The sequence below is a fragment of the Canis aureus genome, chromosome 22, assembly GCF_053574225.1.
Source record: "Canis aureus isolate CA01 chromosome 22, VMU_Caureus_v.1.0, whole genome shotgun sequence".
NCBI classification, from domain to species: domain Eukaryota; kingdom Metazoa; phylum Chordata; class Mammalia; order Carnivora; family Canidae; genus Canis; species Canis aureus.
In genome coordinates this window covers 3,482,809-3,506,795 of record NC_135632.1, presented here as the reverse complement: position 1 = coordinate 3,506,795, position 23,987 = coordinate 3,482,809, and the positions used below count along the sequence as shown (strand labels likewise).

The window sequence follows — 23,987 nt, the reverse complement described above, 5'->3', positions numbered from 1 at the left end:
TAGTTCTCTTTTTTGTAGTGTACTTCTCTGGGTTTGGTATCAGGGTAATGCTGGCCTCATAGCATGAATTTGAAAGCTTTCCTTCTTTTCTATTTTTTGGAATAGTTTGAGAAGAATAAGTATTACCTCTTCTTTAAACATTTGGTAGAAATCACCTGTGAAGCCATCGCATCCTAAATTTTTTGGTTTTTGGGGAGCTTATTGATTACTTATTCAATTTCATTGCTCATAATTATTCTGTTCAAATCAAAATATTGATCTCTTCAGCCTTGGGAGCAACTAGGAGGAAACTAGGATAACCAGAATATCTGTTCAACTGTCTCCAGCCATAAGCACCTTCTCCCTTGATTTCAGTGTACTGTGGGTCCCATTCTGTGGCAATAGTGGGAAACCCTGACAGAGGATCAGGACACGGTCGCAGAGGCCCAGGGTAGCTGAATGAGAGTGTGGCTGTGGTGATGGTGAACAGCACATGAACTTGGGAGCAATTTATGAGGTAAAACTAACAGATGTTTGTAATCAAGTTTTTGTGGGAGGTGAAGATAGAGAACAATGAATTTGGCAGGAAGATTGTTTAGATGGGAGAAACTTCTATAACAAGCTTCCATCAAAGAGGAGTAGATATGAGTTTGGAGAATGGCAAATAGTTTAACCTGGTCCTTAGAGGACATATTTTATGACTAAGAAGTGCTGAGAAGTTCTAAATTTCAATGATTTGTCTTCTGCTATATCTCTACGTTTTCCCTAGTTGAACACCTCCAAATATGAACAGAATCTTAGCAATGGGAAAGTCAGAAGTGGGATACTTATAAGGCTTTGGGGTCTGAGGTCAAGTGGTTTAAGGAAGATCTTTCAAGATAGGGAAAAGATTGAAATTCAACAAAGTTTATAACACAGTAATTTAGAATCGGTGAGCCCTATGAGGCAACGGTCTTGAAGTAAGCCTTAATACATAAACAGTTGCTTGTAAGTAAGAGTTGCCCAGCTGAGCAGACAGGACTGTCTCCACTTAATTAATTTGTAGGAATTTTCTGAAACAAATAGTAAAGTTAAATATTGGTTTATCTTTGCAAGACAAAGTTTTTCTGGAACAAACAATAAAATCGTGTTGACTTAGGTTTTGATAGTCTTGTTGTCATAGGAGGTCTGAGTTATCATTCCCAACTTTCTAAACTTTATGTATATGTGTCATTTAGAATAAAATTTAGCCACCGACTATTTCTAGTTACCAGAGCCTCCCTTTCCATCTACAAGAAGAAATCCCTCAGGCAAATCCAGAGTAAACACCCACCTCCGCCCCAGCCCTGGCTATAGAAGGGGGCAGGACTTTTTGTAGTAAAGCAATGGATAGAAATGGCGCATGCTTTGGAAGTGACAGTGTGGATTGAGAATGACAAGGAAATTAAAGGCAGCATGTTGTGAGGCCTGGTAGATTTATATATTTATTTATATATTTTTTTCTCTTTTTCTTCTTCTTCTTTCCTTTTTTTCTCTTTCTTTCTTTCTTTCTTTCTTTCTTTCTTTCTTTCTTTCTTTCCTTCTTTCTTTCTTTCTTTTTAAAGCCTGGTAGATTCAAATGCTAGATTTAGGCCGCTGGAGAAAATCATGTAGCACAGACTGCCAAGTTTCCAATAGCACCAGAGCCCTCAAAGGTATCTGGAATCCTTTGACATTTTCTTAATAAGCTTTATTTCTCATTTTCCACCAAGGGAATTTCAAACTTTCTCTCTTTTCCTCAGACCTCCAAACCTACTATGTTCTTTCACTCTCAGCAGATGACCAGGTTCCTACTTAAAGACAAGAAAGGACCGGATTCGGACTCAAGTCTACTTACTGCCATCTTAAACAAAAGCTTATACGTATTTGCATCTACCCTTTTCTTCTTCTCTCCTATTGAATTGGAGGAGCTAGCATGCCTCCTCCTCTATCTGAAGCCCACTTCTCATTTCCTCAAGTACATTGTTCTATTAATCATTCCCACTCTTCTATATTTTCTCTGTCCCTCTTAATTGGGTCCTTCCTTAATACTTCTAGTTTTCTTCCTGTCTATTGGGCTACTTCTTTCCATTTCTTTTTCCAGCCACCTAATTTTCTATTTCTTAAGTGCTGATCCTCATGGTTCTAAGTGCCTTTTCTTCTTACTCTCTATACCTTCCTTTCCAACCTTTTTGACATTTATGCTTCCAACTTCCATCTAAGACTCTCAGTTTTATGTCACCTATACACTTCTCTCTCTAGAGGTCTAATCACATAAATTTGAGCATACAGGGCAGCCGGGGTGGTGCAGCGGTTTAGCGCCGCCTTCAGCCCAGGGCGTGATCCTGGAGACCCAGGATCGAGTCCCACGTCGGGCTCCCTGCATGGAGCCTGCTCCTCCCTCTGCCTGTGTCTCTGCCCCTCTCTCTCTCTCTCTCTCTCCCTCGTGAATAAATAAATAAAATCTTTTTAAAAAGGTTTAAAAATGTTTTGAGCATACATTTTCACTTGGCTATTATACTTTCACAGGGAACTCAATGCGCCCAAAATGGAACTAAAATTTTTCCTTGGAATCTGTTCCTCTTCATATCTTTGAGAATGGTGCTGCCATTCAGCTTGCTGTACCCACACTGTACCACGTTTACCCCCCCCTCCTTTTCCCTTACTGCCCACATCCAATCACTCATGAAGTCCTAAGTCCCATGGATTTTTTCCTTCCAATATGTCCTATAGCCATCTACAACTCACCATTTCTCTCCCTCTTCCCTAGTTGAAGCCTCTGTTACATGACTGTTCCAAAAACCTTTCTTGATCCATCCTTGTCCTTTCTAATCCATTCCATACATAGCAGTTCTGTATACAATTCTTAATGTCTCCCTGTTTCTCTCTGGGTAAAGTACAGATGATATAAAAACAACCTAAGTGCCCATCAGTGGATGAACGAATAAAGATGTGATACACATACACAATTGAATATTATTTAGCCGTGAGAAAGAAGGAAATCCTGTAGCTTCCAACAATGCAGATGGACCTTGAGGGTGTTATACTTAAGTGAAATAAGCCAGAGAAAGAAAAATACTCCATGGTTTCGCTTATATGTAAAATCGAAATAAAAAGTCATAGATAGCTCTACTCTCTGATAAAATTCCCTGACCTTAAAGGAAATCTGGAACAGATCTATTCCCTGAAAGAAGTTCCAGTTCTTTCATCCTAAAATAATGAAATAAGTCCTTCATATTGGTATCTCAACTCAAAGAGCTCTCTGTAGAAAGATCTAGTTGATCTCTCCACTACCAATGTTTAAATCAAGGCAGGATTGAGTTTCTGTCTGTTCTCATGTTTGTCTCTGTCATCTCTCAGTAGTTTACTTTGTCCTTTTCTTGTCCTTCTGGTGTGTGTAGATTTTCATTTTTATATTAATAAAAGTCAAAAATGTACACGGCAAAAAAAATGTACATGGCTTCTGAGTCAAATATTTTTATGAAACTTGTTATGAGAAACAACCATCCTCCACCCTCCCAACCTACTTCCCATTCCCCAGAAGCAAACGCTGTCAAAATTTTGGCTTTCTAAATAGCACACTTGTATGGCTAAAATGGTTAAATTTTTTTTAACCATTAAATCTTGATTTCTTACCATGGGGATTCCCTTCCTGTCTCTTGTTTCTTCTATGTCTACCTTGAGTGTACATAAAAATTGTCTGGAGAACTTTAGGAAATCCTGATGCCTGGGGCCTGTCTAAGGCCAGTTAATTCAGAACTTTTGGAGGTGGAACACAAAAACCAATCAAGCGTTCCACTTAATTCCAGTCAAGAATGAGAACAATTGCTCCAACTGTAGTTTTCTGTTTGCCTTCCAATTTTGGTGGCACAAATCCTCCAGAAGCTCTGGGCAAGAGTACTTAAAAGATAAAAAGTTGAGACTTCACTTATCTAAACGTGCTTATATTCTGCTTGTTCAAATTATAACTTGCCTAATGTAGAATTCATACTAGGAAATATTTTTTTTCTCCAAATTTTTGAAGGTGCTGCTTCATTGCTTCACTATTTTCTAGCTCTCGGTGTTGCTTTTGAGAAATCTGAAAGGGTTTTGATTCCCAGTCTTTCATATATGATCTGTGCTTTTCCCTCTACATTTGTATGGGGTCTTCCCTTTGCCTTTGGTATTCTAAAATTTGTTGGTAATTGCTTCGGTGTGAGTCTATTTTCATCCATTGTCTTGCTATAAAACACCTTTTAATCTTGCAACTTGGGTCTTAAAATGTTTCCTAAATTTCTTCATTAATGACTTATTATTATTATTATTATTATTATTATTATTCTGTTCTCTTATTCTGGAGCTCATATTTTTCAGATATTGGATCTTCTCTCCTAGTTCTCTACTATTCTTTACTTCTCTCTCCAGTTTTCCATTTCTAAGGCTTTTTGGTCTATGTGATGGGCTGATTGTGGTCCCCAGATATTCATACGTTGAAGTCCTCCTGGCTGGCACCTCAGGATGTGACTGTATATGAAGATAGAGTCTTTAAAGAGATAAGTCAGTTAAAATGAGGTCATTAGGGTGGGATTTAATCCAGTGTGACTAGTATTTATGAGAAAAGGAAATGTGGATACAGGCACACCCAGAGGGAGAATGCTATGTGAAGATGAAGTGGTTATCTACAAGCTGAGGAAAGAGGCCACAGAAGAAACCAATCCCACTGACACCTTGATCTTCAACCTCGGGACACCCGAAGTGTGGGAAAATAAATTTCGGTTGTTAAAGCCACCCAGACTGTGGTACTTGCTATGGCAGCCCTGGCAAACGAAGTCTGCTTTCTAGGAGCTTTTCTCCACTCTACCACATTAATCTTAAAATTATCTTATATCTGCTATATATTTTTTTAATTTCTAAGAGTATCTTTTTAATTTCTAAGAGTTAGGATTTTTAATGTTCCATTTATAATAGCATCTTGCTCATGCTTCAAAGACGGGATAGATGTCTTTTCTAATCTCGCTAAGGCTACTAACGATAGTTTTCCTTTCAATGTTCTCATGTTTCTGCATGGTTTTGGTTTCCTCAAGTTGTCTATTTTTTGTGTGTTTTTTAGCTTTTGTCTTTTATGCTGTTTCCTCAGGTAACCTAATTATCTGTTCACCTTTTAAGAGAAAAGCAATAGAAAAACCTGAGTTGAAGCCGGGATTTGTTGACCATGGGCTCATGCCCTTTGATCTGTAACCTAAGGGTTGAAAACTAGCAACGCATAGGCTGAATCTGAAACAAATGTGTTTGTGTTTTGTTTTGCCTTTCAATTAGATTTGCATCCTTCAGCTGGAGATATAACCTTTAACCACCTGCAAATCCCACTACTCCTTGTTGAGTGAAGCTTCTTTTAAACTTGAAATTCCTACCTACTACTTTTCTCTACTAGTCAAAATCTTGCTTATCCTTTAACACAAACTCAGATGTCCCTTCCTCTATGACATCTTCTCTAATACCCTCAGGTCAACTTAAGCTTTGCCTACTCTGGGTTCTACCAAGCTTCATTTCTCCATTGGAACTTTGGCTATGGTCCTCTTTCACCTGTTAGCTACTTGATGGGTGTGCGGATACTCCACGCGACTGTGTGTCTGTGGAGGCAGGAACTCCATTTCAGGCACGTTGGTATCTCTCATAGTAGCTTTGATAAAGGTCCAAGGAAAGGTTACTTAAAGACCTTTATTCTCAATGGGGCAAGGGTGGAAAGGAAGAAAGAACAGGAGAGCATCATTTGATCTTCTACCTGAAAGATCAAATTTGATACTCACCCCTGCGTATTTGATTATTAAGATCATGAACTATAATTCCCTCTCACACCCCCAAATTAAGTAACATGCCATGCAAAGCTGCAATGTGGCTTTAATATTCTTTCAGATGACTTCACAGAGCATAATCTGTTTCACATGATAGAACATTTCTCAAGCTGTAACAACAGAAAGAAAGGAAAACAAAACCCCAACGTATCTAAATGAAAGAAGGAACCTCTCTGCATTTAACTAGGTAACTTATCCTCATTTGTGATCATGGGCCCTTTCAGAATTCCAGTCAGATAAAGCATAAATCCTGGCACATCTGCAAAGGTCCCCGTGTACAGTAAGTCTCGGTTTGTGGCAAATACTTCGAAAATGGTTTTCAGATATCTGAGGCTTTCGTATTTCTGCTGCTTTTATTTCATGACGGCCTCAGTTGTGAAGTGTCCTTGATGTTCCTACATGGCATGCGTCCCATCCGTTTCCACTTAAAGTTTCGAGCGTACAATCTGCACTCCCATCCATAACTGAGCTAGTCTTTCTCTTTTCATTCAGCCTCTCATGTTGCCCAATTAAACAGCATCAGCTAACTCTTTGTTCCTATTAATCCTTTCCTCCCAGGACGGTTTGAACATTGTGGTTTTTAAATTATTGAGAGTGCCCCGGGAGTTACCAAATATAGATCCATTCATGTGAACAGTAAACAAAGTATGTTTGGATTCATACAAATTTATGACTCTGCAAAGATCTTGAAGAACCAGATGGGTTTTAAGAACAGTGTCTCCAAGTACTCTTGGACTGGACATGTGATTCAGGGACAGAATGTGGTGCAGACAGCCTGAGTTCCCATCAAACCACTGCTTTGTACAAGCTAGGTAGCCTCAGGAATTACTTGGCCTCTCTAGAAGCCCCAATCCCCATCTGTGAGATGGGAAAAATAATCACATCTATTTCAGAAGATGTTTGTGAACATACAATGAAATAATGTGCTTGGCGTACACTCTGCAAATATTAGTTGCTGTATTTCTTTTTCTCTCCTTTATTTTTTTATTCATGAGAGACACAGAGGGAGAGGCAGAGACACAGGCAGAGGGAGAAGCAGACTCCCTGCAGGGAGCCCAATGCGGGACTCGATCTCAGGACCCTGGGGTCATGACCTGAACAGAAAGCAGATGCTTAACCGAAAGAGCCACCCAGGCTCCCAGTTGCTATATTTCTAATTAACCAGAACACCCAGGTTGAAACATAGTGTCCTGCAAGGAAATTGCAAAGAACAGTTATCCATAGTTTTAGAAACTGGTTAGACCTCTCTACTGCCAAGTGCAAAGTTGGGATAAACTGACTGAATAAAGCCAAAAACATTCAGAAGTTAATGTTTGAACAAATAATTTTTAATGCAGCATTTGGAACAAGAATTATAAAGGGATTGGAAGCATATGGCTTCCATTTTTAAAAATTATTATAAAGAAAACTTTAGGAGGAAAGCAATGAATTGCCATGTCAAAACTAGGGTTTGTGTGTGTGTGCGTGTGTGTGTTTTCTTAAAGAATCTTTTGCTTTAATTAGAAATCTAAATTTGATGAGCCCCCCAAATTCAAATCCTCCCTCCTTCCGAACAATGTACATCATTGATGCCCCATATGCAGAAACCAGCTCATCTGCAGTAAAGAGGGCCTAGCTCGTAATGACAAAGCCGCTGACAACCCAAACTGAACAAAAGACTAAATCTTCACCTAAGAGAATTAGTTCAACCACTTTTATTTTTGTCTGTCTGGGTCAAAACACACACAAAAAAAACCTACAATGTTTTTAATGGCAGGAGCATTTAATAAGTGCACTTAACTTTGCTTTCGGTGTTTGTTTTTTTCCTCATGAGAGTCTGTAGTAAATTGACACATACAACATGCAGTAGTTAACATTTTTCCTAAGTGTTGGGATAAATTGGTTGATTTAAAATTAATCTAAATTAGCATTTCCCTAGCCATCATGCACAGAACATTTTGCTGGAATGTTGATAAACATGCTAGGAAAAAAGTGTCCTGGCACAAATGAGTTTGAAATAGAGGCATTCTTTATACATATTATACATATTTATCACCATGTCAAGTGCAAATTAGCATATAAAAAACTCTAGGATGTCCTGTGGTAGAGAAATCTATTTTGCAGTAGAAATCTATTCTGTAATCTGCATTTTCTCAAAATTATTTAAGCCTGGAGTCCATTTCCCCCAGCTTTTCTTTTAGATCCTACAGAACACAGTTTGCAGAATTCCAGTTTGGGGATACATTGATTACATTTGGGCAGGGCGCACCTTGCAAGTCACCTAAAGACTAGCCACGCTGAATATTAATGAAAATTATAGTAGGTGCCACTTATCAAACACTTACTAAATCTTAGGGAAAGCGCTTCTTCCTTATTCCTTACCTTTGTGTCCTTGGAGAGGATTTCCGCTCAATATCCCAGGCTTCTCGTCCCACCCCTCTACTTGGACGGGGAGCACTCTCATTAACTGACGGCCTTTGGTCAATGTTTCCCAGTTAGATAGAACTAATGCGCCAGAGGTGGGAGCCAACAAAGGCACTAATTCTCTTCTGGTTAGTAAAGTACTTCAGCTAGTACCCTGGGTGAAGAGTGTGTTCCTCTGAAAGCAAAATTTCTCTCTGGTAGATTGTCTCAAGGTCAACCATGTGAGGTAGGTAGTCAACAAGCCCATTTCATTGGTCAAACTAATGTGACTTGCACCCTTACCATTGATAATGGTGATATTTCATTCTCTGTGGAATAACTTTATTATATTGTAATATAACAAATTTCATTGGGGTGTTGTTTTGGCTCCCCCTCATAACCTCTCACAGCATGAATTCTGCAAGTAATTATATCACATGATCTAATTTAGTCTTCGCAACAACTTTTTGAGGTAAATACTAACATATCTCCATTTGACCTATGAGGAAACTGAAACAGAGTGTAAGTCACTTATGAGAGGTGATATAGTGAGTGACTGACCTCATCATAGATGAATGTAATGGGACGCCTGGGTGGCTCAGAGGTTGAGCATCGCCTTCAGCCCAGGGTGTGACCCTTGGCTCCCGGGATCGAGTCCCACGTCGGGCTCCCTGCATGGAGCCTGCTTCTCCCTCTGCCTGTGTCTCTGCCTCTCTCTCTCTCTGTCTCTAATGAGTAAATAAATAAAAATCTTAAAAAAAATCTTTTTTAAAGGGACTTAGTCAAGTCCCTTTAAAAAAAACAAATGGATGTAACATCATGTATATTTTTAATGCTACTATTATGATAACTAGTGCATCTTATATGTATAAGGTGGTGTTTGTTTGGATTCCCTTATTATTTATCTCTCAACTTCTCTGTTGCACCTATGGCTCTCAGTTCTATGGAATGAATGTAAAAAAAAAAAAAAAATCAATAACCTTGGTCAATGAATAAGATACTAGGGAAGGTCTAAAATCAGAGCACTGGATCAGAAATTTCAAACTGACAGCCAGCAGCAGCACACTGACGTGTTTTGTTTGGTTCCCCACGTATTAAAGCTTTGAATTTGTTAATATCATAAAAATAGAGAGAGCTGGCTTCTTTTTTAAATGCAGACAGCTGGGTGGCGGTGGGCCGGACCTGCAGCCCCCTGGTCTCCTCTCAGTGGGGCATGTGCAGCGCTGCGCCCCTGGGCCCCGCTGTGTCAGTTCACATAAGCACTTGGCCAGCATTGCTCTAGTGAACATTTCGGTTGGCAGCCCTGGTGCCGGACAGTATGTCTCCCACCCTGTCCCGTCCACCTCTATGGGGCATCATGGCCACTGCCAGAATCCTGGAGGTGGCAGGTCTACATCCATGACCAGGCTACTAGGTGAGCATTAGAGGACTTGATATAGGTATAGGTGGCAGCTCTTCAGAAGGATGCCGTTCCTGAGGGGGCTCCTGTCATCCGTTTTGCAAAACCGTTCACATTACCTCTGCGTTCAGTGAGGAGTCTGCTAGGGATTCTCTCTCTCCCTCTCTCTCTGCTCCTCCCTCCATACACACCCTCTGTCTGTTTGTAAATAAATTAATTAATTAAAAAGTAAATACTTTTTAAAAAATGCTCATGTTACCCCCTGGGGAGACTTCAGGGAGAGAGCAAAGCAGTGGGGCTCATGGATGTGAGTTCACCACACATGCTCAGTTCTGCCTATATCCACCTTAGGTATGAGGGATCTCCGTAAATGATACTAAATTATGGGCTTCCTTGGCTCTAAAAACATTGTAAAAACCATTGCCTCTCAACTTTTTCTATATTTTCATCCCCAACATAGACCCTTCTTTTTGTATCAATGTCTTTCATACAGCATTTGCTCAATAAACATTTGTCAAGTGAGTAAATGAGTAGACAGATGGTGTGAATTCTAGGATGGATGATTGTTCTTCCCATAAGACATGCATGTTTGAGTGAGTGAAGAATACCCACCTCGAGCAAGACCACTGTCCACCGTTTTGTTAATCTCCGTTACGGACCTAACTTCTACTCCACCACCAGGATGAGTGAGGCTATCTCTTTTTTTTTAAAATGTATTATTAAAACTATTTCTTTTTTTTAATTTTTATTTAAATTCTAGTTAGTTAACATACCGTGCAGTATTGGTTTCAGGAGTAGAATTCAGTGATTCATCACTTACATACAACACTCAGTGCTCATCAGAAGTGTCCTCCTTAATACCCATCACCCATCCAGCTCATCCCCCACCTACCTACCTCCATCACCCCTCAGTTTGTTCTCTCTCATTAAGAGTCCCCTATGGTTTATTTCCCTCTCTTTTCCCCCCTTCTCATATTTTCATCTGTTTTGTTTCTTTAATTCCACATATGAGTGAAATCAAATGGTATCTGTCTTCCTTGACTGACTTACTTCACTTAGCATAATACACTTCAGCTCCATCCATGTTGTTTCCCATGGTAAGATTTCATTCTTTTTGGTGGCTGAGTAATATTCCATTGTATGCATATCCATTCCCATGCCCATTCATCAGTCGATGGGCATCTGGGCTCTTTGCATATTTGGGCTACTGCTAATAATGTGAGCAAGGCTATTTCCAATCAAGGTTAGGTATTACCTCCTCCAGGGGAATCTATATTCAAAAGATTCTCTAATGATGGCATTAAAAAATCTGTTCCCTCTCGAGGAAATATGGAGCATCGGGTGGAATAAATATTTGGGGGGGATGGGGGCGGGGGCATCACTTTCTCACCCTGAAATCAAACTTATAGACCTGAATTTAAGATCCAAAGAAATAGCAAGTTCAGAATTTCGGTAAACCATGGCTTATATTTAAATATGAACAACCACAGAATCACAGAACTTGAGATGGAGCTGGAAGGAACTTTAGCAAGAAATCCTCAAGCATAAGAGTCTCTCACAGCAATTAGTGACATTAAAATGCCACCTTCACCAGATTATTTTAAAAACACCAATTTGCTGAATGGCTGTGCAATGTCAAGCACAGTGTATTTCTTGAAAAAGGGGACCATCAAAAAATTATCAACATTGGGTTTTAATAACAGAAATATTTAAATCGTTCTGTAGTGCAATATAAACCTGTTGAAGAGAAGACACGTTCTAGTGTAACGGCAGACAAACACTCACTAAAATTGTATTTCCCAATTAAGAGTATTTACTTTCATTTTACAAGACTTGGCCTAGCACTAATTTGATTGGGCTGAAAGGTCATGCAGATCTTTAATGATCAAGTGTTGGGAACGGCCTTCTAAGCTCCCAAAGCTTCTATCCCAAGTGCTGAGATAATCTAAGTAACTCAAGCCAGACAGACTTACAGTCATGGGGTTTCTTAAAGAAAGAGCCACTCTGACCATTAGAATATGCAGTGAATAGATTTTTCTCTAAAGTCATTTAAGTGCTTGCTAATAATAATTTAATTATTATTAAATTAATTTAATAATAATAATTCTTAAGGCTAAAAGATATAATAACAATTAACGTGAGCATAGGGGTTGACTAGTGTTATTTTCAAGGGCACTACACTTTCACAGCTCCAGAGAACAGGTGGGCAGTTCCAAAAGGGCAGAGGCCTAGTAAGCTGAAAGAAACCTCTTATTCCATCCTCCTTTAACACTGGGGAAATCAGCCTCGAATAAGCCTCCAGTTGGGGATCGGATTACCCACCCTGGGATCGTACTGAGCAGAGGCACCTGCAGAGGTGGTGGGTGGGTGTGCCCCCTGCCACTTGCAGCAGGGCAGACATCGTGGGCTCACCCCCTCACACTCTCCCACTTCGGCTCCTGCCACAGAAACTGGCAAGACTAAATACGCACTTTTGCAACCCTGCCCCTTGCATTTAAGAATGGCCATGTGACACAGTCGGGCCAATGAGAGGCGGGAGAAAAGTGTGCTAGGGGATTTAGGCAAAGTTACTGGTTTTTTTTCTTTTTTTCTTATAAAAGCAATTCCTTCCTTTCATCCTCCTTGAACACACATGCTTATGTCTGGGGCTTTCGAAGCAATTTTGTGACATTATTAAGTCTCCAAACCCATGTCAGAGGCCCACTTTCTCCTGATTTTGGCACTGTGAAAAGGTTCCTTTGTTACTTGCAGCCAAAATACACAGTTGAGGACTAATAACGCATTTTTTTCTTCGTGGTTTTTAGGTTATTTAAAATAACATTTCACTGGATGGATTTCTCTCTTTCATGGAAAACAAAAATCTTTAAACACACATGGTTCATGGCCAGTCCATTCGCACTTGGGAAAAATTATCCGAAGGCCCCTGCAGTCTGTTTTTTCACACCGTGTTCTTAGGGAGGTTTCCTCTTGTGGTTGGCGTGGGATGGTCTATCCTTCACTTTCCTCTGACCAAAATGATATTTTTATTTAAAACACAATTATAAAAAAAAAAACACAATTATCCATGTGAGATCTGCTCATTCTTGCTTTTCCACAGAGGCCTTTATTTATTTACTTATTTTAAGATTTCTTTATTTATTTGAGAGAGAGAGAGAGAGAAACAGAGGACATACAGGGGATGACGAGGGCAGAGGGAGAGGGAAAGAGAGTCTCAAGCAGACTCCGAGGTGAGCGCAGAGCCTGACACAGGGCTCCACTTGTCCACGACCCTGAGATCACCAAGATCTGAGCCAAAACCAAGAGCCAGGTTGCTTAACCGACTGAGCCACTCAGGTGCCCCAATCACAGAAGACTTTAAATTTTCTATCTTAGTTAGGTGACACCATCTTCTGGTGTGTAAAACAGAACAGCATAAAAAGGGATACAATGAAATGTCTCCTTCCTCATCCGTAAAACCCATGCGAAAAACTATTGTCATTTTTCTTTCAAATAAAAATATTAGCCACATGGTGATTGCAAAGCAAAAGAAGTGCCTGCTTGTCCTTGAATCCACTTTGCTTCCTTCATCCTCAACTACCTTGTTAGTTTATCTGTAACAAAGAGTCTTAGTTCAAATACAAAACAATATAGCCATGCACCCTTCTCCTGCCCTTCCTGCACAAAAGTTACCTGACAGGTTGCTCTAGATGGATTAATCTTTGTGGCACCACATATCTCGGGGGCCGTCAATAGCTGTGAATGGTATCCAGGTGTTTACAGTGGCCAAGTATTCCACTGTTTGAATGTCCATGAGCTATTTAGCTAATCCTCCCTCGTTGGACACTAGGACTATTTGGACAAACAGAGCTGGGATGAAAAAATCCTCAAGCTCACTTCCTCGTGCACCAGGAAAGGGGTGTCTGTAGGAGCACCCCCCCCCCCCAGCAGTGGGCTTGTCTCAATGGGTAAGTGCAGTTGTAACTTTGATAGTTAGCGTCAGCTCACGCTCTGCAGGAGCTGGGCCAATCTGCATTCCCGCAGAGTGAGATGTTACCAATCCGCTAGCTGAGAAATGGTGTCTCGATATAGCTTTACGCTCTTATTATGAGGAATTTGGAACATCGCTTCATAAATTTTAGAGACCATTCACATTCTCTTTTCTGTGTCTGCTCCTATGCCTTGCCAACTTTCAAAAATTATACAAACCTTTCCTTTAAAGACATTTTTTTCTTTAAAGAAAAAGACATTCAAAAAAAAAGAGAAAAAGACATTCTATATATATTAGGGATATTAATTCTTATTTATATGAGCTGAAGATTTTTTCCCCCCAGCTTATTGTCTTTTCACATAGTTCCGGTGGGGCTGGGTTTTGTTTGTTTGTTTGTTTGTTTTTGTTTTTTTGTTTTTGGGGGGTTTTTTTGCCATGCAGAATTTTGGGTCTTTACCTAATCTTTTATGGCACCTGAAATTTGAGTCATAGGAAGACCTTCATTACTCAAATCTTATAAAGAAATTTATCCATGCAGGGGCACCTGGGTGGCACAATCGGTTAAGCATCTGCTTTCAGCTCAGGTGGTGATCTTGGGGGTCTGGGATCAAGCTCCACACAGGACTCCCTGCTCAATGGGAAGTCTGCTTCCTCCTCTCCCTCTGCCCCCCGCTCCCCCCTCGCTTGTGCTCTCTCGCGCCATCTCTCTCCAATAAATAAATAAATAAACTTTTTTTAAAAAAAGAAATTTATCCATGTATTCTTTTCTAGTTGTATGGTTTTATGTTTTTACATTAAAATATTTGATTCGGAATTCATACCAGTAAGCAGCGTGAGGTAGAGATTCAACTTTTTTTTTTTTTTTTCAGTTATTAACCCAATCGTACCAATGGCAGTTACTGAAAAGTTCATTTTTTTAAGAGTCTTTAAATTTGGATTTTAGATATCTGGCTGAATGTAGTAGTTTCATTATTTTTTAAGCTAAAATTCATAAGAGAAAAGGGGTTTAGGAAAGTAATCACTAGTTTGTGCAAAATCCACCTAAAGATGGAAGTGAAAATTTAATTTGTTTTTGAGATTCTGTCTTTGAATCAATAGTAACTAGATTGAAATGGACGTAGACAGTTGTATAAGGAAAATATTAAGTTATGTTAAGGAAATATTGCTGTAGTTTTTAATTATTATTTTATAAATTTAAGGCAAATGACTAGCAAAGATTACACGAGGCTCAAAGGAGAATAACCATTTTTATTATAACTGAATGAACAACCTAAAATGGAATTTGATACAATTCTGTCTCAGTAACATTTCCAGACCCCACTCTTGACATGCTGAATCAAAATCTCTAGAGCTGGGGGTGAAAAAAATAAAAAGTGCAGACTGGGATGAGGGCATCTATTTTTACAACACTTTCTCAGATTATTGTAATGTAGGCAGACCCGCATACGTCCGTGAATTTGCATCTAGGAAATTTCGACTTCTAGCCTGAAAAAGAAAGGGCAGAAACCAAGGTCAGAAACCACAGAGCTGGAAAAAAAATGGGAAGGCATGATTGGATCCAACCCATTGTCTTCATTCTAATTAAAGGATACACATGGGCCTCATCTCTCCAATGTCTCAGTAATCCACAAACTCCATCAGAAGCTCAAGTTCAAAGTCATCACCCCAACAATCAAGAATTCTTGTCTTTCCACAAATAATGTCTCTGGCTTTAGTTTGGAGCATTTTCCTTTTGTTAAATCCTACTCCAGGAAAAGAGAAAGGAATGAATATTCCAGGGGCTCTGAAAGCGTGCCAGGCACTTCGCAAACCTTAACCTTTCCCTTGGCTTCCCACAAACCCTGTGAAGCGGGTATTATGAATCTAATATGACTGTTAAGAAAACTGAGGCTTGGGGAAATTATATCAGCAGATTAAGGATACTCAGAAAGTGTATTCGGGAGCTGCATTGTGAAATCTTTCTGGAGAGAAAAAAATGATGGACCAGCATCTCTCTCTAGGACCCTCAGACAAAACCCATGATGATCTGAAGATAAAGTAACCAAGCAATTTTGATCTTTATATACTTAATTTATGTTCTTTGGATATTATTTTGGGCCCAAGAAGCCTAGTCTCAAAAGCATCCCTTACACCTCATCCCTCTCTGCCTCTTCACCTGCTTGATCTTTCCTCAACGAATTCCACAGGTCCTGACAGGGCATGCTCCCGTCTACGTACCTATAGCCTCCCCTTGGTACAGAACAAAAGCTCCCCCAGAGCAGGGACTTGGCCTGTCCTGTTCTCCACTATCCTCAGCGCAAGAAACCCTGGAAGTAGTCAATATTTGCTAAAGAAAAAACCAGAAGTGAGTTTTTCATTCATAACTGGCTTCTTTTCTTCATAACTGCCCAGGTTTGAGGTTTCATTCTGTTTTCCAATTCTGAGCATGTAGCTGGGTGTTTGGTTTAATATCTGGCTTTACAACCCACTAACTGTAGTATCTCCTTCCTCTAAAAGGTGTCTCTGCTCCTTGAGGAGATGAAGGTCTGCAGAAGGGAGAGCTTTGAAAATCATGATCATAACATTGGAGCCTTCTCCTCTTTGCATCAACTCGTGTCTCTCTGCCCTCACTTTGTTCTTTTCCATAGAATTACCCCTTTTCCCCACCATGCACAACCTATACCACTGTCATTTACTGAGGGCTCCCTATGGGCCCGAGAGTGTAATTTGTATTTAATGAGGTACTTTATTAAATTATCCCAGAAACTCAGTAGGATGTCTTCTTACCTCCATTTTTTTACATAAGGAATATGAAGTTCAAGGAGATTAAGTCACCTCTCGGAAGAGAAGGAACTAGAATTCAAACCCAGATTTACATCCACTTAAATCTCAAGCTGTTCCCACATCTTCAGTGTGTGAGAGAAACCTCGTTGGTGATAATGTTCTTATGCTACTATTTTCCAAAGACCTGTTACTACAAGTTCTGCAACAAAGGTTGGGGAAACATATTTCTTTACTTTTGTAAATCATGTTAAATATGATTCATTTCATAGCCCACTTAATGACCCACAGCTTTGGTCGTTTTGTTGAGTGTATCCATCAGGAAACGCCTTCGGCTGAATGTAACTGAGATTTAAAGTGGCCTAAAGAAATGACAGTTATTTCATCAAGCGAAAGAAATCTGGAAGTAAGGACTCCAGACCCGGCAACCCCACCAAATCGTCTAATTCTTAGATCCTTCCAATTTTCTGCTCTGCCATTTTTAGTGCAGGATTTTCATGCACAAATTGTCTCATGGTCCCAGGTGACCCCTAGGGTTCTACTCATGACATCTGCCAGAAAAGCAGGAAGGAGCAAAGGTGAAGAAACACATCCTGTTAAAAACCTTTCCCAAAGGTCCAACCTGTTGGAATCCTCCACCGTCTGAGCCAAGTGTGGCCGTGGAAACCTTCTCAGTGGTTCCTGCCGACTGACCCCTGGCACTCAGTTTCCTAATAACCCTTCTCCAGTATGAGGTTCTACACTTACAGGATGCATTAAAGCAAAATGCATGATGTACACGAAACAACACGAAAGTCTCCGCTACCATGTCACCCACTGCAACCCCTTATTGCCAATCTTAGGCAGTCCACCCGCTTCAGTGACCTTAGGCAGCATAACAAATAACCCCAAAGCTTAATAGCTTGAAATACAATCAGATATAACCCATGATCCTTCAATTTGGGTAGACTTGAGAAAATCTCATCTTTGTTCCAAGCAGTATTGGCTGGGAACATTCATGCAATTGCTTTTTTTCTTTTTTTCCTTAAAGATTTTATTTATTTGTTAGAGAGAGAGAGAGAGCACGGGCACACAAGTGAGGGAGGGGCAGAGGGAGAAGGAGAAGCAGACTCCCTGCTGAGCAGGGCTCAATCGCAGAACCATGGGATCCTGACCTGATCCGAAGGCAGGTGCTTAACCCACTGAGCCACCTAGACACCCCATGCAACTGCTTTCATCTGTGAGCACTACTGGCAGTGGAAGGTCCAAACCGGTCCTCTCTCTCCCCCCAGGGTCTTTCCTTGTGGCCTCTTATCACTTAGTGGTCTAGTCCACGCTTATTCCCTGGTGTCTGGATCCTAAGAGGCAGTATTTCAAGAAGGAGTAAGGAGAAGCTGACCTCTAAGGAGCTGGCACTGACGCTAGCAAGGCATCACTTCCTCCACATTCTGGTGGTCAACACAAGCCGGAAGTCCAGCCCAGCTTCAAGGGAAGGGAAAGAACCTTCACCTCCTGACGGAATGTGGCAAGAGTAGCCCACCATTCCATGCCCTCCCTTTGAGGATGGGCCACTCTTTCTTCACACATCAGCTTCTGCGACTATATCCTGTTGGAACAGGCCAAGAATAATTTCTTAGTGGACCAAACTGTTCAGAACAAACATTCCCAGGCCTGAAAGATGACAAGTTGCTAACACTATCCACCTGCCTCCCTCTAGACAAGGGAGCCTATAAGAATTAGCTTCTTGTTAAAGAGAGACATTCTTTCCTTTTGGAAATGAGGAAGCGGCAAAAAGTCAAGAAATTTATTATACCAATAACTTACCAGTTGCAGTCACATCCATATTTTTTAATAGAGTTGGCTTCTAATTCTCTGTTGTAGTTTGGGAAAGACCTAAGAAAACAAAACCCAATGATGTTTATAAAGACTTATTTTGACAGCTTCAACTTCATTTATATTCAACCACAGTTATCATATCCCTGAAAAAGAACAGAAAAATAATTGAATTGACTCTCACCTCCTTTTCCTTCTCATTGTTTGAGAAAAATATAGATTTATTAGTATAGAAATTCAGTTCAAAGCCAAAAGAATGTATTGGTTCCTAAGCCTAGGAAATCATGGGTAGGTCTGGTGTCACGTATAGCTGGATACAGGTGCTCAAATATTATCATCACTGCCCTTGGCTACAATTCTCAATCACTTGGCTTCATTCCCTCCTGCAGATGAGCTTCATCCAGTAACTGGAAAGAGAGTTTCCAGCAGCCCCACCATAATTGTCTTCAAGATTGGCCACTCCCAGGAAAAATAACTTCTCCTCCCATCCTAATAATAATCCCAGGGAAAGATTTAATTTTCCTGTTTCAGTTATATGTCCACCTTTGAACGGATTGCTTTCCCAGAAGAGCAGTGTAGTATGCAAAAAAAAAAAAAAAAAAAAGCAAAAAAAATTTTAAAAATAATAAAAAAATGCCCCTCCCAAAAGATTTCCACATTCTAAACTCTGTGGCCTGTGAATATGTTACTTTATGAGGCAGAAGGATGTTGTAAATGTGATTAAATTAAGGGCCCTGCCCCGGGGGAGGTTACCCTGGATTACCCAGGGGGTCCCAATGTCATCACAAGGACACGCAGAAGAAGGAGGCAGAAAGAATCAGAGTCCGAGAGAAGGCGCTGCGATTCTGGAAGCAGAGAGTGGATGGATGTGATTTGAAGATGGAAGGAGCCCCGGACAAGGGACACAGGTGGTCTACAGAAGCTGGAAAAGGCGAGAAGCAGATTGTCCCCTGGAGCCTCCAGATGGAACCAGCTGTGCCAATGCCAGTTTTGGACTGTGAGAATGCATTTCTGTTGTTTTAAGCCACTGGGTTTGTGCTAATTTGTTACAGCAGTGAAAGAAATTGATGCAAGTGGTCTCCTGATTTGGGTCCGTTTAGTTGACATGTTTGGGTCTGTGGTCAAGGAAGGGGTCGGAGTTGACCAAGCGAGAGCCAGGAGGCGGGCGCGTGCCTGATGGCACAGCCAAGAGCACACGAAAGCCGGCAATACTGCCCCCAAAGGAAAATTCCTTTGCGATATGAGGACATAGAAAAGAAGGCTTGAAAAATCCAGTTAACAAGCAAACAACACGGTAAACAGCAGCCGCCACCATTTGCACCCGTGGAAATGCTGAGAGGTGGGCAGGGAGAAGGAGCCTGCGGAGCCCAGGATGTGTAGGACTCGACTTCGGGCCCCGATAATCAAGACTCCGCAGCAGCAACAGGTAGGGTGTTCCTGCTCCAATGTCCTGGAAGACAGAATTAAGAAGAATAAAGCACATCTTAGAATCAGTGAGACCTCAGCTCCAATCCTCTGCTGAGAACCGACAGTCTCACCTGGGCTTTCAACAGGAAGGTGAGAGAGCTCGTGGTGCTTCCTCAACTCTTCCAGAAAGAATGCCGAACGCTACAGAAGAGGAGAGTGAACGTGCCCACTGAGGACTTCACAGGGGACCCCATGCGAGGGAACGCTTCCTTGAGTGTCGTTTTCATTATTTAAAATTCAGGTGGTTGGCTTTAATATAAAGCTGATTCTTTTACAAGTCCTGTGAATGAAATTATTTTTTTTTTTTTTTTCTTCTCAAGTGGTTGAGTTCCTGGATGCTCCAGGAAGTTCTGCCATTTTTACTTTGGCTTCAAGTAGTCCATGATTCCAATGATTCACATAACACATGTAGCCCACTTGTGGGACTAGGTCCAGGATGCCTCCGGACACCCAGTTCTAAGGCAGTCACCATAGCTCCTCTGTCCTCATCGTCTGTCGCCTGAGACCTGAGCTAGGAGGAGGGCAATGTCAACCCTGCTGAGAGCTTAACTATGCGATCAAGAGGCGGCTGCCTTCCCTTTGGATGACCCTTGAGAGCCACACAGAGGAAGAACTGAAGTTTCAGTGATTTTTTTTTTCAGTTTCAGTGATTTTAAAGCATATCTGTAAACTTCTTGACAGTCCTCCCATCAAGAGGCGGATTCCGTGTCCTGTTGCCTTGAAACAAGGCCTTTGTGGCCGCCCCGCATTGGCTAGGAAGGCAGAGGAGGTGAAACCATTGGGCTTCTGAGGTCAAGTAGGAAAAGGCAAAGAGGCAGATAGAAACCTGCTCCCTCCCTCCCAGGATGTCTGACCTCAGCACCCCAGCTCCAGGGTGTGAGGAAGCCCAAGCCTGTAGATATTCAGGCCAACAGCCTCCACTAAGACTCTTGCCACAGCCGCTGTCCATTGCCAGACACCTACGTGAGACGGGCTTTGAGATGTCTACACCACGGGCATCGCTGGGGAAGCCTCTGAGATAACTCTCTTGAAATCCAGAGTGAAGATTTCTAACTAAAAGCCAGGAGTCTGAGATTTTAAAAATACTAGCGACTTTTTCACATGCTTCCTTGTGATCAGGACAAGTAAGACTGGCAGGGGAAGTAGTTTGGGTTTTCAGGGCACTCTCTGATTTTAGTGTGCGGGAGAGGACTTCCCCTGGAATGGCACCAAAACGTTTGCTTGGTGGGAGAGTCAGAAGGCCAGAAGAACTTAAAGTCCTCTAGAAGGAGTCATCAGGGAGAGGAAAACGGAGAGAGAAGCCTAGACCCACGCACTGTCCGACCGCAAGAGCAGAGCCCTCGAGCCGCTGTGGCTGGTCGGCTCCCAGAATCAAGAGACATAATAATAACAGGTTATGGTTATTGTTCACTATATACCAATAGGGGCGCCCGGCTGGCTCAGTCGGTGGAGCAAGTGACTCCCGATCTTGGGGTTGCAGGTTCGAGCCCCACGTTGGATGTAGAGCTTACTTAAAAATAAAATCTTTAAAAAAAAAAAGAGTCTATGACCGATAGATGAGCAACACAAGGGTAACATCTACAGGAATCTGTGAAAAGGGAAAAAGAAGGAATATGTAAGTCAGACGCATCCCTTCGCATGTCCAGAGCCTCGGATTCCACCCCTGCACCTCTGATTTCACTTTCTATGTTGAATTATAACGTGTCTATTTTTCCACCTCCCTATCTGGAAGATAGTAGTAGGTGCTTCATCAAAGTGGGGGGCGTGGCGGGGAAAGGGAGTGGGGGGATGCGGAGTCTGGGAAACGAGCCCAAATGATGGGAGCTCGAACCTCAGGACCCCACTAAAATCTTTCAGGGGCTGAATTTGGTGAAGAGTTCCAAGTCGTGTAACGCTGCCTGAAGACGCAATGCCACCAACTCTGTCACCTACCAACTGAGTAACCCTGTCACTTCCTATCCTAGGACGCGTCGCTCACACAGGAGTGCAGGAAGCAACAGAACCAACAGGCGGTAGCTACCAGAACTCCCAACTGGACTCCAGCCACTCACGTTACAGATATTTATTGAAGACTAGAGTCTAGGCGCCAAGGTAAGCAATTAAAACCAAAATCGTGGATTAAGGTCAACGCAAATGTATTACGGGGAAAAACGCGCAATTAGCCTGGGTTTTTAAGGAAAAAAGAATGATTCCCTCAAAGACTATTCACGCTGGCCCTGGCATCGGTCCAGAGCCCCAGGGCCCCAGAGGAGGGTGTAGGTGCTCCCTCTTCCCGGTTGGTAGGAGCTCAGAGTTTCAGAAAATCCTACGGAAAACGTTAATAAAAATGTTCATATGGTAAAGTCTTCCTGCAACCACAGGTCAAAAATTGATGGCTCATAACTAATCTGCATTTGTCGTATCTGAACAGCAAAGCAATTTGGGGTTTTTTACAGCTTGAATTGGCAGCTGATGTTTCAGTCTCAGGGGCGTCACGGAGTACGTGGGACCGCGGGCTTCTCCTGAAAGCACCTGAGAGCAAGCGGTCAGCCACACGGAGCTTCAGCTTCCCCGGCCTCAGACAGGACCCGTCCCCATGGCCTGCCCCGTCCCCATAGCCTGTCCTCATTCCCATGGCCTGCCCCGTCCCCACGGCCTGCTCCGTCCCCACGGCCTGCCCCGTCCCCACGGCCTGCCCCGTCCCACAGCGTGCCCCTGTCCCCACGGTCTGTCCCGTCCCCACGGCCTGCCCCATCCCTACAGCCTGCCCTGGTCCCGACGGCCTGCCCTGTCCCCCTGGCCTGCCCCGTCCCCACGGCCTGCCTCATCCCTATGGCCTGCCCTCACCCCCACGGCCTACCCCGTCCCCAAGGCCTGCCCCTGTCCCCATGGCCTGTCCCTGTCCCCACAGCCTGTCCCGTCCCCACGGCCTGCCTCATCCCTACAGCCTGCCCTCACCCCCACGGCCTGCTCCGTCCCCATGGCCTGCCCCTGTCCCCACGGTCTGTCCCATCCCCACGGCCTGCCCCATCCTTATAGCCTGCACTGGTCCCGATGGCCTGCCACAGTCCCCACGGCCTGCCCCAGTCCCCACGGCCTGCCCTGTCCCCATGGCCTGCCCCCATCCCCATGGCCTGCCCCATCCCCATGGCCTGCCCCATCCCCATGGCCTGCCCCCGTCCCCACGGCCTGCCCTGGTCCTCCCCACTTCCCATACCCCCCGCCAGCCGGGCTGCGGCCTGCTTCTCTTGTCCACGGTGACCGCCTGGGCCTGGTGAGTATTTGAACCTATGTCTCCAGCTCCGGCTGACATGGAACCATTTGTGTCATTTTCCAACATGTGACACTAACTTCCAATTTTCTTTTTTTTAAATCTCAGGATACTAGTATTAGATCCAAAAATGGCACCTTTCTCTGCCCAGGTCCTGGAGCAGAGACCCCTGGAGCTGGGGCGGACGTACTTTTCTGACAACGAACGGCCACCGCATCCTGAAGGCTGCCACACAACCCCAGGGACAGAAAGAGCCCCGAGACTGCCTGCCTTGCTCTCGGGGAAAGAACCAGACCCCTACCATGTCTCTTCCCCCAGACGGGGAGTCCCAGGAGCCCTGAGGAAAGAGAAAACCAAAGGAGGCTAAAACAGGTCCCCTCAGAGCGTGTGCTTTCCTTATGAGACGACGCATCCTCCTTGTCCCGGTGTCGGGAGGAGGGAGGGGCTCCCGAAAGGTCTTTGGATTCCGTCAAGAATAGAGAAAGCTGGAGTCCTCACCAGGACATGACGGCCAGGTAACGGAGTCCAAGTTCCCCTGGCACCGTGCGTGTGCGTGCGTGAGCCTGGGCTGTGCGTGTGTGTGACCACGTCCACCTCAGGGCCCGGGAATGTTCACCATGAGTCATGGTTTTGTTTTCTGGGCTCAGGAGCCTGTGGTCTGGCAGGAATCAGGGTCTGGGATTTTGCAACAGCTGTTCATGTCACCTGGGGAGGCGACCGAGCATGCACTGGGGTCATTTTTATCAGCTCATGAGCACTGGCTTCGGCTGCCAAAAGGCCATGTTTCTCAACTAGAAAACTAATATTCCTCCCTGGAACCAGCGTGGAGTCTTCACTGCGGGGGTCTGAATTCTTTTCTTAGGCCACACAGCCTTAAATCACTCTCCTGGTGTCTACTTTTAACGTAAGGCGACCGGCTCCGAAGGAGGACAGCCACAAGGTGTTCCGGACGCTCCCCGGACTCCGAGGGGATCAGCGGCAGATCGAGTGAGGATGAAGGCTCATTCTCTCTCTTTAACTTAGCTGGACGTGACTTCCTTAATTTTTCAAGGTCCAGCCCCCCTGGCCTCCCTCCATTCAGGGATTCGATACACTAACTTCTCTGGCCCTGGTGACCTCTACAGGCTCCTTCCAACGCCCTGG

The 23,987-nt window shown here is 43.1% G+C and overlaps 1 long non-coding RNA gene across 3 annotated transcripts; it reads right to left on the bottom strand.

Annotated features, from left to right (window-relative positions):
- Positions 1 to 14,831: 14,831 nt before the first annotated feature.
- Positions 14,832 to 23,501, bottom strand: LOC144293665 (uncharacterized). 3 transcript variants are annotated; one of them, XR_013360884.1, is made up of 5 exons: positions 19,666 to 22,119; positions 18,312 to 19,577; positions 18,119 to 18,187; positions 17,694 to 17,900; positions 14,832 to 15,040 (listed from the first exon to the last, which is right to left on the bottom strand). It is a non-coding gene; the product is annotated as an uncharacterized LOC144293665 (long non-coding RNA). The 3 variants fall into 3 exon arrangements; XR_013360883.1 differs by lacking the exon at positions 17,694 to 17,900; XR_013360882.1 differs by lacking the exons at positions 17,694 to 17,900; positions 18,312 to 19,577; positions 19,666 to 22,119 and adding an exon at positions 23,343 to 23,501.
- Between the last annotated feature and the right edge of the window lie 486 nt (positions 23,502 to 23,987).